The following is an 8,992-nucleotide window of genomic DNA, read 5'->3' as shown; positions in this document are numbered from 1 at the left end:
GGAGTATGAAAAATGCTTCTGATATTAAGTTAAAGAGTAGAGTACAAAATTAAAACTGCATTATGATGGCAACCATGAAAAATGATGGGAAGGGAATATAGGCAAATAAAACAATTTGATTTGTTGTAGTAGCAGAATTGTGGGCATACTATTATTATTGCTTACTTACATTAATATTGTCATAATATTGTTTTGCAATATATGATTAACGTTAAAGTTAAATAGCAACAGGAAGAAGGAAGGAAAGGAAAATGAATTTTAAAAAAAGGAGAAGAAGAGAGGGAGGGGAGAAGGGCATGGAAGAAGAAATGAGAGGAGAAGAGAGATGAAAAGAGAGGGATTGGAGTAAAGCCCATGTTTTGAGGGCTGGGTCATCTTTAGCAGCCACCTCAGCCATAGTATTGACTCAGGCTCTTCTTCCAGGCTCTTTGGACTGAAAACAGTTTTCACTGTACACAGAAGATGTTCACCTCCCACCCTCTTCCCTTCAGTACTTTTTAAAGCCTATTAAGGAGTTAGGGATACCAAGCTCAGGATTTCAAGAAACTCAGATTCTAGTGGCTAGAGAGAGATAGGGGCATAGATGTGTGAGCAAACAATTACAGCCAATCAACAAAAGCTCAAATAGAGGTCTAAAACTCTGTAGGTGGAGGCCGTAGGCTCGCAGAAGGCTTCATGAGCAAGCGACATTTGAGCTGCGTTTCAAAAACTGGGCAGGAGATTATCAGACAGAGAAAGGGGGGGTAGCATCCTAACATCCTAGGGAGAAGGCACAAGTGCAAAGGCATCAGGGCCTAAACACACACACACACACACACACACACACACCCCACATATACTACCATTTAGTATGACTAAACATAGGATTCAGGAGGAACAGAGGCAAGAGATGAGGCCTTGAATTTATCCTAAGGGCAATGAGAAGGATTAAAGCGTTTAATCAGAGGAATAGCACACTCTAATTTGTGCTTTAGAGAGATGACTGTTGAGGCAATGAGGAAAGTGGGTGGTAGCAGGGCAAAGTGGAGAGAAGGAACATAAATTAGGAGGTTATTGTAAGAGTTCGATAAGGAGTAAGACCCTAAACTGGGGCAATTAATGGCATAAGGTAGAGGGATTAACTCAAGAAATCTTTATGTAGAAATAATAGAACTTTATTCATTAACTCATTTAGTGAACAACTTTTGAGCACCTCCTATGGCATTGGGTAGTCAGTGATCAAAGACAGTGTCTGTCTTAAGAGGGGAAGATAGACAGAGAGACAGCTGCTTACAGATCAGTGTGAAAAGTGCTATGATAGAGATAAGCCAGTGAGGGAGAGGCCTTGAGAGATCAGGAATAAATGGGATATGGGAAGGGAGGGAGGAGGGGTCTAGGATGACTTCCAGGTTTCCACCTTAGATGTTGAGTGGAGAGTTGAACCACTGGCTAAGGTGAGGAGCACAGGGTAAGTGTGTGTCTGGAGGCACATGGTCATTTTGATTTGGTTCTCTCAACTCTTCCTTTGCCACCACCCCATTGAGAAAGGCCAATTGTGGTTTAGGGAACCTGTTGTTGCCTTCCCAGTTGGAAGAATTGCATGGAAAACACCTAGTATAGTTCCTGGCACGTAGTAAGTGCTCAATAAATGTTAAGTAAAGAAAACTAGTAAAAAGTGCAGAAACTTAAAGCAAGATTCATACTTACCATGCTGCCTCTCTCCATAAAACCGTTGAGGGATGTGTGGCCCACTGGCCCTGAAAGGCAGTCCACCAGAGACTTTTGACAGAACCTCAGCCTCCCAAGAAGAGGTTGTTAAAGAGAGTACGGATATAAATATGCAAAAACTGAGCTCACTGTTGGTAGATTGGGCTCCCACAAAGAAAAGGATAGATGCGGCAGAGGGATCTCAGCAGTTTATTCCCATCAAAAGGCATCTGCATTGCATCATTTGTTTGAAGAATATGTACTGTGAACTTTGAAACCCACCTCATTGCATGATACCATGGAGGAAGTCAACAAAGTTGTGAATTTTCTTTGTTCTTGTGCTTTTACTATTGTCGCTTTACTGAAATTTTAGAAAAAGATGAAGCAGAGTATGGAGACCTTGTTTATGTCGATGCTGTTGGGTAGTAAAGTCATGGAAAACTTGTTGAAAGATTTACTGAACTGCTTCTCCACCACAGGGAATTAAAAGGCTTTGAGGGACCCAACTCATCAGACCTCAGGCAGCTCATGTCTTCCAGATGTGACAAGACTTGTAAACACTCTAATCTTGAAAGTGAAACACTGCTGATGCATTGGATGGAGGAAGTGCTCACGTTGAGCTTAAGCCGGACATGTGGACTAAGTGACTGACAACTAGAACCTGCTTTCATTTCTTATTGCTTCACTACATTAAGTGCAATGAAATCACCAACAGTGAAGAAATGCGGTGCTGTTTGATGGACATAAAGTCACTTTTTAAGAGAAATTCTCAGATTTGGGTAAGTATGAACCTTGCTTTAAGTTTTATATTTTTTTACCTTTTTGAAATTTACATGTATTGAGTGCTTATATGCTCCAGGGACTAGCCTAGGTGTTTTACATGTACTCATTCATTCCAGCCTCACAACAAACCTAAGAGGTAGTTTCTAGCATTATTCTCATTTCACAGATATTAACAGTGAGGTTAAGAAGAAAGACTTTTAAGTGGGGGAGCCTGGACTCTACCCTGGCAGTCTGACTTCTGTGCTCTTAACCACTCTGTGCAAACTTGAAGATGTGTCTAATCACCAAGCATCAGTCCTATCAGTGGGGCTTCATTTCCAAGGAACTGATTATAGTGAAAGTGAATTATGCTCACCAAGAAGACTCAATTTTCCTAGAATTTTAGAAAGCACTGGATAAATCCCAGAGTCTAAAATATCCTACTCTGTGGTCTAGCTCTGGGCAACACTTGGGTCCATTTTCTTTTTCTCATGAAACCACTGAGGGCAGTGCTGAGAAACATCACTAGTAAGTAAATCTGGAGACTGTGTTGAGAGGTGCCCTGATGAAGCACCCTCCACAACTCCATTTGTTTAAATTCCTGTCCTCATGGACTTCATCAATGCTCTCAAATCAACCCACATCTAGCATAGGCCTATAAGAGTGCACTTTTGTATAAATTATGTTAATCTAACTGCTTTTATACTGCTTTTGTGTTGTTAAAAATCCATAAATTTGTTCATCCTACTTCACTATTGTTATTAATTTTTAAGTTATGGACTTCATGTTCTGAGGTATAGCATCATACGTTGTTTTTAAAAATTTTTTTTATTGTAGTATAGTTGCTTTACAATATTGTGTTAATTTCTACTGTACAGCAAAGTGAATCAGCTACACGTATACATGTATCCCCTCTTCTTTGGATTTCCTTCCCATTTAGGTCACCACAGACGACTGAGTAGAGTTTCCTGTGCTATACAGTAGGTCCTCATTAGTTATCTATTTTATACATAGTATCAATAGTGCATATATGTCAATCTCAATCTCCCAGTTCATCCCACCCACTCCCCTTCCCCCCTTGGCATCCATATGTTTGTTCTCTATATCTGTGTCTCTATTTCTGCTTTGTAAATAAGATTGTCTATACCAATTTTTTCAGATTCCACATATACATGCGAATATACTTCTTTTTCTCTTTCTGACTTACTTCACTCTGTATGACAGTCTCTAGGTCCATCCACATCTCTACAAATGACCCAATTTCATTCCTTTTTATGACTCAGTAATATTCCATTGTATATATGTACCACATCTTCTTTATCCATTCCTCTGTTGATGGACATTTAGATTGTTTCCATGTCTTGGCTATTGTAAAGAGTGCTGCAATGAACATTGGGGTGCATGTGTCTTTTTGAATTATGGTTTTCCCTGGGTGGGAAATTCCAGTAGTGGGATTGCTGGATCACATGGTAGTTCTAGTTTTTTAAGGAACCTATATACTATTCTTCATAGTGGCTACATACTGTTCTCCATAGTGGCTGCATACTGTTCTCCATAATAGCTGTATCAATTTACATTCCCACCAACAGTGCAAGAGGGTTCCCTTTTCTCCACACCCTCTCCAGCACTTATTGTTTGTAAAAGGTTTGATGATGGCCATTCGGACCAGTGTGAGGTGATACCTCATTGTAGTTTTGATTTGCATTTCTCTAATAATTAGCGATGTTGAATATCATTACATATGTTTTTTTGCCAACTGTATGTCTTCTTTGCAGAAGTGTCTATTTAGGTCTTCTGCCCATTTTTTTGATTGGCTTGCTTGTTTTTTTGCTATTGAGCTGCATGAGCTGCTTGTATATTTTGGAGATTAATCCTTTGTCAGTTGCTTCATATTTTCTGCCATTCTGAGGGCTGTCTTTTTGTCTTGTTTATGGTTTCCTTTGCTGTGCAAAAGCTTTTAGTTTAATTAGGTCGCATTTGTTTATTTTTGTTTTTATTCTCATTACTCTGGGGGGGGGTCAAAAAAGATCTTGCTAAAAAAACATCAGATTTATGTCAAAGAGTGTTCTGCTTATGTTTTCCTCTAAGAGTTTTATAGTGTCTGGCCTTACATTTAGGTCTTTAACCTATTTTGAGTTTATTTTTGTGCATGGTGTTAGGGAGTGTTCTAATTTCATTCTTTTACATGTAGCTGTCCAGTTTTCCCAGCACCACTTATTGAAGAGGCTCTCTTTGCTCAATTGTATATTCAGGCTTCCTTTGTCATAGATTAGGTGGCCATAGGTGCATGGGTTTATCTCTGAACTTTCTATCCTGTTCCATTGATCTATATTTCTGTTTTTGTGCCAGTACCATACTGTCTTGATTACTGTAGCTTGGTAGTAGAGTCTGAAGTCAGGGAGCCTGCTTCCACTGGCTCTGTTTTTATTTCTCAAGATTGCTTTGGCTATTCAGGGTCTTTTGTGTTTCCATAAAAATTGTAAAATTTTTTGTTCTAGTTCTGTGAAAAATGCCGTTGGTAATTTTATAGTGATAGCATTGAATCGGTAGATTGCTTTGGATAGTGTAGTCATTTTCACAGTATTAATTCTTCCAATCCAGGAACATGGTATAGCTCTCCACCTGTTGGTGTAGTCTTTGATTTCTTTCATCAGTATCTTAAGTTTTCTCATACAGGCCTTTGCCTCCTTATGTAGGTTTGTTCCTAGGTATTTTATTCCTTTTTGTTGCAATGGTAAATGGGATTGTTTCCTTAATTTCTCCTTCTGATCTTTTGTTATTAATGTATAGGAATGAAAGAGATTTCTCTGTATTAACAGCGTATCCTGTGACTTTATTAAATTTGTTGATTAGCTCTAGTAGTTGTCTGGTGGAATCTTTAGGATTTTCTATGTATAGTATCATGTCATCTGCAAACAGTGACAGTTTTACTTCTTCACTGCCAATTTGGATTCCTTTTATTTCTTTTCTTCTCTGATTGCCATGGTTAGGACTTCCAAAACTATGTTGAATAATAATGGTGAGAGTGGGCACCCTTGTCTTGTTCCTGATTTTAGAGGAAATGCTTTCAGCTTTTCACCATTGAGAATGATGTTGGCTGTGGGTTTGTCATATATGGCCTTTATTATGTTGAGGTAGGTTCCCTCTATGCCCACTTTCTGGAGAGTTTTCATCATAAATGGGTGTTGAATTTTGTCGAATGCTTTTTCTGCATCTATTGAGATGATCATATGGATTTTATTCTTCAATTTGTTAATATGGTGTATCACATTGATTGATTTGCATATATTGAAGAATCCTTGCATCTCTGGGATAAATCCCACTTGATCATGGTGTATGATCCTTTTAATGTGTTGTTGGATTTGGTTTGCTAGTATTTTGTTGAGGATTTTTCCGTCTATGTTCATCAATGATATTGGCCTGTCATTTTCTTTTTTTGTAATATCTTTGTCTGGTTTTGGTATCAGGGTGATGGTGGCCTCTAGAATGAGTTTGGGAGTGTTCCTCCCTCTGCAATTATTTGGAAGAGTTTGAGAAGGATAGGTGTTAGCTCTTCTCTGAATGTTTGATAGAATTTGCCTGTGAAGCCATCTGGCCCTGGACTTTTGTTTGGTGGAATATTTTTAATCACAGTTTCAATTTCATTACTTGTGATTGGTCTATTCATGCTTTCTGTTATTTCCTTGTTCAGTCTTGGAAGGTTATATCCTTCTAAGAATTTTTCCACTTCTAGGTTGTTCATTTTGTTGACATATAGCTGCTTGTAGTAATCTCTTCTGACCCTTTGTATTTCTGTGGTGTCCATTGGAACTTCTCCTTTTTCCTTTCTCCTTTTATTGATTTGAATCCTCTCCCTTTTTTTCTTGATGAGTCTGGCTAAAGTTTTATCAATTTTGTTTATCTTCTCAAAGAACCAGCTTTTAATTTCATTGATCTTTGCTATTGTTTTCTTCATCTCTATTTCATTTGTTTCTGCTCTTCTTTATGATTTTTATTCTTCTGCTAACTTTGGGTTTTGTTTCTTCTTCTTTCTCTAGTTTCTTTAGGTGTAAGGATAGGTTGTTATTTGAGAGTTTTCCTGTTTCTTGAGGTAGGATTGTATTGCTATAAACTTCCCTCTTAGAACTGCTTTTGCTGCATCCCCTAGGTTTTGGATTGTCATGTTATTTGTCATTTGTGTCTAGGTATTTTTTGATTTCCTCTTTGATTTCTTCAGTGATCCATTGATTATTTAATAACATGTTTACCCTCCATGTGTTTGTGTTATAAATAGCTTTTATTATGTTGAGATATGTTCCCTCTATACCCTCTTTGGTAAGAGTTTTTATCATGAATGGATGTTGAATTTTGTCAAATCCTTTTTCTGCATCTATTGAGATGATCATGTGGTTTTTGTCTTTTCTTTTGTTTAAGTGGTATATCACATTGATTGATTTGTGTATGTTGAACCATCCTCATGAACTTGGGATGAATCCATTTGGTCATGGTATATGATCGTTTTTATGTGTTGTTGGATTCAGCTTGCTAATATTTTATTGAGAATTTTTGTGTCTATATTCATCAAAGATATTGGCCTGTAATTTTCTTTTTTGGTGGTATCTTTGTCTAGTTTTGGTGTCAGCATGATGGTTGAGTTTGAGTTTGGAAGAGATTGAGAAAGATTAGTATACATTCTTCTTTGTGTGTTTGGTAGAATTCCCCTGTGAAGACATCTGGTCCTGGACTTTTGTTTGTAAGGAGTTTTTAAATTACAGATTCTATTTCATTTCTAGTGGTTGGTCTGTTCAAATTATCTATTTCTTCCTGATTCAGTCTGGTGGGCTGTATGTTTCTAGAAAGTTGTCCATTTCTTCTAGGCTGTTGAATTTGTTGGCAAATAATTATTCATAATATCCTCTTATGGTGTTTTGTATTTCTGCAGTATCAGTTGATATTTCTCCATTTTCATTTCTCATTTTGTTTGTGTTCTCTGTCTTTTCTTCTTGGTGAGCCTAGCTAGAGGTTTGTCAATTTTTTCTACTCTTTCAAAGAACCAGCTCTTCGTTTTATTGATTTTTTCTTGAATCTCTATTTTATATATTTCCTCTCTTATCTTTATTATTTCTTTCATTCTGCTGACTTTAAGTTTTGTTTATTTTTCTTTTTCTAATTCTTTTAGGTGGTAGGTTAGGTCGTTTGAGATTTTTCTTGTTTTTTGAGGAAAGCCTGTATCTCTATGAACTTCCCTCTAATACCTGCTTTTGCTGCATCCCATAGATTTTTTTATGGTTGTGCTTTCATTGTCATTTGTCTCAAGGTATTTTTAAATTTCCTTTTTGCTTTCCTCATTGACCCATTGGTTTTTTAGTAGCATGTTATTTAGTCTCCAAGTAATCTTTTTTTTTTTCTCATTTCTTTTTCTGTGATTGATTTCTAGTTTCATGCCATTGTGCTCAGAAGAGACGCTTGAAATAATTTCTATACTCTTAAATTTGTTGAGGTTTGTTTTGTGCCCTAGTATGTGGTCAATCCTAGAGAATGTTCCATGTGCACTTGAAAAGAATGTGTATTCTGCTTTTTTTTTTTGATGTAATATCCTGAAAATATCAATTAAATCTAACCGTTCTATTGTATCATTTCGGATCTCTGTTGCCTTACTGATTTTCTGTCTCGAAGATCTGTCCATTGATGTGAGTGCGGTGTTAAATCTCCTACTATTATTGCATTCCTGTCATTTTCTTCTTTTATGTATGTTAGCATTTTTTTAAATGTACTTGGGCACTCCTATATTAGGTGCATATATGTTGATGAGTGTAAAATCCTCTTTTTGTATTGATCCTTTTATCAATATATAGTGTCCTTCTTTATCTTTCTTTATGGCCTTTGTTTTAAAGTCTATTTTGTCTAATATGTGTATTGTGAACCCTGCTTTCTTGTCATTTCTATTTCCATGAAATATCTTTTTTTATCCCCTCACTTTCAATCTATGTGTCTCCTTTGCCCTAAAGTGGGTCTCTTATAGGCAGCATAATGTAGGCTCTTGTTTTTCTTTCCAGTCTGCCAGTCCACGTCTTTTGATTAGAGTACTTAGTCTGTTGACATTTAAGGTAATTATTGACAAACATGTATTTATTGCCATTTTATTTTATTTATTTTTTAGCATCTTTATTGTAATATAATTGCTTTACAATGGTGTGTTAGTTTCTGCGTTATAACAAAGTGAATCAGTTATACATATACATATGTTCCCATATCTCTTCCCTCTTGTGTCTCCCTCCCTCACACCCTCCCTATCCCACCCCTCTAGGTGGTCACAAAGCACCGAGCTGATCTCCCTTTGCCATGCGGCTGCTTCTCACTAGCTATCCATTTTACGTTTGGTAGTGTATACTACCACTACCACTACCACAGTGTATATCCTCAAGTCCATTCTCTAGTAGGTCTGTGTCTTTATTCCCGTCTTACCCCTAGGTTCTTCATGACCTTTCTTTTTCTCCTTAGACGCCATATATATGTGTTAGCATATTTGTTTTTCTCTCTCTGACTTACTTCACTCTGTATGACA

The sequence above is a fragment of the Grampus griseus genome (genome assembly GCF_964374135.1).
Source record: "Grampus griseus genome assembly, chromosome: 1".
NCBI lineage: Eukaryota > Metazoa > Chordata > Mammalia > Artiodactyla > Delphinidae > Grampus > Grampus griseus.
This window is presented reverse-complemented; position numbering follows the sequence as displayed.